This window comes from Euprymna scolopes, chromosome 1 (genome assembly GCF_053919585.1).
Source record: "Euprymna scolopes isolate OS-2025 chromosome 1, ASM5391958v1, whole genome shotgun sequence".
Lineage (NCBI taxonomy): Eukaryota > Metazoa > Mollusca > Cephalopoda > Sepiida > Sepiolidae > Euprymna > Euprymna scolopes.
This window is the reverse complement of record NC_136482.1, coordinates 112,238,179-112,243,481: the sequence shown is the minus strand read 5'-3', so window position 1 is coordinate 112,243,481 and position 5,303 is coordinate 112,238,179. Positions and strand designations below refer to the sequence as shown.

The window sequence follows — 5,303 nt, the reverse complement described above, 5'->3', positions numbered from 1 at the left end:
AAAGTATAGCAGGAGTGTTACAATGCAAACCTAGCAACGCTGAGTATCCTTGCCAATACACACACACACACACACACACACACACACACACACACACTTTATAACTTACTACCTAGCTCTACCTACATATTGAGCACTGTTGAAGTAAATACTTAAAGTTTACGCATAAATTTATACTTTCGTATATTAATTTATGTGATTAAATGAAGTATACGTATATATATATATATATATATATATATATATATATATATATATAATTCGAGGTTGTTATTTTCCAGAGGTAAAGTAATTAATGAAGTATAACGAGATTAATACAAGAGTGCTCAATACCAAAGTAAAGCAAGGTATCCTTTTTTCATTTGTTTTTACATAAGCAGTAATGCGTTGCTACACTATCATGAGCATGTTTCCACCAGCTAGTTTTTTTTTGTTGTTTTTTTTTTTGCAGATTGCAAACTTTACTTTCATATAAGCTGTATCGCCTGAAAAGGGCTCTAGTTACTAAAAACTAGCCGACCAAAACATGCTTATGACTGTGTAGCAACAGATTACTACTTATGTAAAAACAAATAAAAGGTGTGTCTATATATATATATATATATATATATATGTGTGTGTGTGTGTGTGTGTGTGTGTGTGTGTGTGTGTATGTGTACGTGCGCGTGTGTGTGTGTGTGTGTGTGTGTGTGTGTGTGTGTGTGTGTGTGTACACTAGGTTCACCCTATTTTTAGTTTTATAATTATTTCCTCTTACCCCCCTTCTTTCAATTTGACTCTTGACAAACGATTTTCTTCCTCCTACTCTTTGCCGGACGTGTGTTCATTCACCAATCAAAAAAAAATATAAAATATAAATGTACATGTTTATCCCAACCCGCTCATACACACACTCCTGTCACCAACCCTACCACATTACCCGTAAGAAATACCTACATTAAAAGTTGTTTTATCTTTCAAGGTAAACGCAGAATACACACACCAGCCGTCGTGGACTGCACGATATCATCGACAGTAAGTACAAGAAAAAGAAAAGGCAAAACAACTCACTACTATCTATATCAAGGTAAGTTACATAAATTTTAATTAGATTTCAACTATCGGAAAATATAAAGCTACTATATTTACTAACTACACTGCAGCCTTACTTAGAAGAGACGGTAAATATGAAGAATCTCTCCACCCTCGAGAAATCTTTTAAAACTACCACTTTTCTAGGTTTTCGAAGGCGCTGAAAACGAAAATACCGTTTAAAATTCCGGCAAACGAGTAGTTTCCAAGATATGAGGAAATGTTAGTTTTAAAAAGGGGGTCACTTTTCTGTAATATTTTAACGTAAAATGAGCACCAACTTTATGGCCACCTTTTTTCGGAGGTGGCTTTCTTTTCACACTCGAATATTTTCGTTTTCAGCGCCACCGAAAACCTATAAAAGTGGTAATTTTAGAAGATTTTTCGAGGATGGAAATATTCTCCATATTCACAGAAGAGACGTTTAGTCTTTCTTTCTCGTTATTTTCATTCTAGGTGCCAAACTGAGCTGCTCTCAATTTTACGGTAAAAACGTGCCCGGCTTCAACCACCGTAAACATGCTTTTTCTTTCTTCTTCCGTTTATCTAAGACGTAGCAGTATTTCAACCAACAAAATTTTATTTTCAAGAACGTCCCATCCGTTGAATACAAAATTACAGGGTTGCTTTCTGGTTGACTACAACATGTTCGTTTAAAGTCAAATATTAACAAATTTATGTAGGGTCGCCTATTTAAATAATCAAAGTCTGACTATTTCATTTAGTCCTTTTAAGATATTGTTTATCACCATCTGAAAATTTCATTAACTCTTATCCTCGAGTTGTATCTAGGCTTGGATAAACGGTGACGCATTAAGAAAAAGGGACACTTTGTTTACCTATTTAAAAAAATCACAATGCTTATGGACAGTTTCTGTTGTTTTCTCCTGTTTCAAACTACTTTCCTTATCTTGTTTGCCGCCGTTTTAATGTCAAACAAAGAACAGGGTGCAGTATCGGTTTTTGACGTGCCACTTTCTCTTTTATGTCTCCTGTCGGTAAAGGATAGTTTTTCTAGAGAAAATATTTTTGCCCCAAACCTAGAGTGCATCCTTTTGTGGGGTCTAAATCTACCCTCATGGCGAAACAAGTCAATTGGGCCATTCTCGATTCTGTACAGTTCTAGGACATCTGCATTTCCTGGTTTTACTTTCTCTTTTGGAGAAGGGATTAATTTATTTGCTAATCGCCTGAGGCATCCCTACAGGAGAATGCCGCCGTGGTTTCTCGGGTATTTTTGTTGACCAGATTGCACACGCCTTTTTTTTCATCTTATCCACACCTTGAGTTTCTTAGCACCAGTTTTTGCTTTCGTCTTTAATTCGCCGTTATCATTTTTACGGTCTATTTACAAGTTCTCTAAAATCTCATACATAGCAAAGTTGGATTAGCCTCTTTAAAAATGATAAAAACAATCCAGTTTTCACGATTTATTCATTTTTTTCTTCTTGGATCTCCGAAATTCCCAGTCCCAAAAAATTTGTCACAGTGTAAGCATGTACAACGTTGCAAATATATATAGTAAGGTGCGTGATTGCAATGCGTACAAACGACAGACCTGCAATGGGAGAAATATTTAGCTAAAAGAAGTGAAACCACCCAATTCATGGATTGACCTATGAAATAGTAATGTTTTCATGGATACATGGTACCATGTTGTCATTGTGAGCCACGCGAATTTTAAAAGATTAATATCCCTCCAAATACGGAATATCTTGGCTATAAGTATTTTTTTTTTAAATATTTGTGGATAAATAATCATAGAAAGGAGGAGGAGAAGAAGGAGGAGGAATGTAATGAACTCCCTTCGATGATTAATTTTGTTGACCTCCAGACTGCATTCGCAGGTTAGTCGATTTCATTCGGCCGTAATTTTGAAAGCATAACTTATAACCGGCTGTGCTGTTGTTGTTGTTGTTGTTGTTGTGGGTTTTTTTCTTAGTTTCTTAGTTTTTGTTCGTTATTTATCTACCCATTATTTGAATTAATTATTTGCATAATTATTTTCGAGCCGTGATGAAGCGTAATTGTTAAAATACGACTGCAGTTAAGTAAGCTAAACTAAATATTTATATAACATATCAGAGCGTCTCTATTTAAACTGAACATCTATAGAATGCCTATACCGATATATTACATATGAATGAGTCCCCTGTTGAATTTCCATAGGTCCCGTTATTTATCATTAATAAGTAAATGTGACTATTGTTCATTTTTCAACATATACAACGACAATTTGTTAAATAATAAACCGGAAATTATTCAAGGTTGTAAACATAGAACGACATATGTGCTAGCCTATTCCAGACTTATCATAAATGTAGGTTACAATCTCAACTATTGTTTATATATATTGAATTTAGAGAAAGATATATATCATATCAAGGGTTTTATATTATAATAAGAATGTAAATAAAAATAAGATAATTAGGGCCTAAGATAGACATTAATCTGTAGGCAATAATGAATATGTGATGGCTAAGAATTAATAAACGGTGAATCATTTAATAAATAAAATAAACGGTTAAAGGGTTAAATTGTACTTGTACTTGAAACGACATTCACCCTGGAGGAGTTGAGTCGGCTTCATGAATATGCACATCTCGTATCGCTGCGGCCCAAGCCCGGCGGTCGGAGGCAAGATCCCGAGTGAGCAACAGCCAGTCACGTCTCCAACGAGACAGGCCATAGATGAGCGGGCCCGAAATAAGCTCAGCGTCGGCTTTGATAGTCCCGAGCCACGTTCTTAGCTGGCCACCGACACGTTTTTTTCCAGCCGGGTAGAGGATGTGGGGAGATAGCCTCGTGGATAAAGACCCCTGCATTACAGCGGGAGGCATGGCCGAACCATCGAAGGCGTCGGGCCCGCAGTAGGTCAGTAATTGCCTGGAGATTGCAGCGACGCCGGACTTCTTTGTTGGCGACGAAATCCAAGGGACGGACATGGAGAATGCGGCGGAGATTGTAGTGGTCGAAAACTTCTACGCGTCGCAGATCCGCTTTCCGTATGGGCCAGGTCTCACATCCATACAAAAGTATTGAGCGGACGAGGGCCTGGTACATTCGTATTTTTGTCCTCAGACGTATTTCAGGCCGTGACCATAATCGCCTTTGGAGTCGACAAAAGGCAGCTCGTGCGGCATTAATGCGCGTTTCAATCTCATTCATGCCTTGACCGGTACCAATGAATGTGCAGCCCAGGTATTTGAAGCTATCCGTCTCTTCGAGGGTTTCCCCGTTGAGAGGGTTAAATTACATGAAGAGGGTTAAATTACATGAAGAAAACAAGCAATACCTACATAATCGATTTTAATTTATTAAATATCAGATTGGAGGTAACTTTCTCTTAAGTTTATGCAAATTTTGTACATATCATTCATCCTAGTATAATTAATAACAATATACTTTATGTGAAGACGGCATAATCACGTTGACATACCGCTTCTCGTCAGATCACCGAAGTTAAGCAACGTTGAGCCTAACTAGTACCAGATGGGTGACCATTTGGGAATTCTAGGCGCTGTATGTGCTTTCTTCTTATCTCGGCATTTGTTCCCAGTCGTCCTGAACCTCTACTCACTTTCCATTGGTATCTAACAATGTCGACTCAGGAGAGGTGTGGTTGATGATTGCGCAACTCTTGGAAATTCAACAGGGGACTCATTCATATGTAATATATTGGTGTAGGCATTCTATAGATGTTCAGTTTAAATAGAGACGCTTTGATATTATTGCGGCATTTTGCTAAAACTGCAAAAGCCTTTATCTAAGCTAGCACAAACGCCTGGTAAAGCCCGGTCGTAAAGTACGTTTAAATATTATATTTTTATTCTTGCAGATTTCGTGTATATTATTATAGAGAATGTTATATCGATTTTTATATATTAGAAAGTTGCGATTTCAAAAATAAAAAATATATATCCATATGACTTGGGTGCATTAGTTTGAATCGAAACTGAAATAAAAACTTATGAACACACACACACACACACACACACACACACACACATATATATATATATATATATATATATATATATATATATATATATATATATATATATAACTTGAAACTAATGAGAAATTCCTGATAAAATTATTTATATAAAAAAAACAGATTACTGGAGTGCCATCACCTATAATCGAAACCGAAACCGAAACCAAAACTTATGAAGAATTCTTGGTAAAATTATTTATGACAAAAAATGGAAGTACATAACAATTAAACGACC

The 5,303-nt window shown here is 36.3% G+C and overlaps 1 protein-coding gene across 2 annotated transcripts in view; it reads left to right on the top strand.

Moving 5' to 3' along the window:
• Positions 1–863: 863 nt before the first annotated feature.
• LOC145266299 (solute carrier family 13 member 2-like) overlaps positions 864–5,303 on the top strand; it is a 200,485-nt gene continuing 196,045 nt past the window's right edge. For both annotated transcript variants that reach the window (XM_080121973.1, XM_080121888.1), the window contains exon 1: positions 864–1,066. The gene's annotated coding sequence lies outside the window, so the exon portion shown is untranslated. The remainder of the gene's footprint in view (positions 1,067–5,303) is intronic.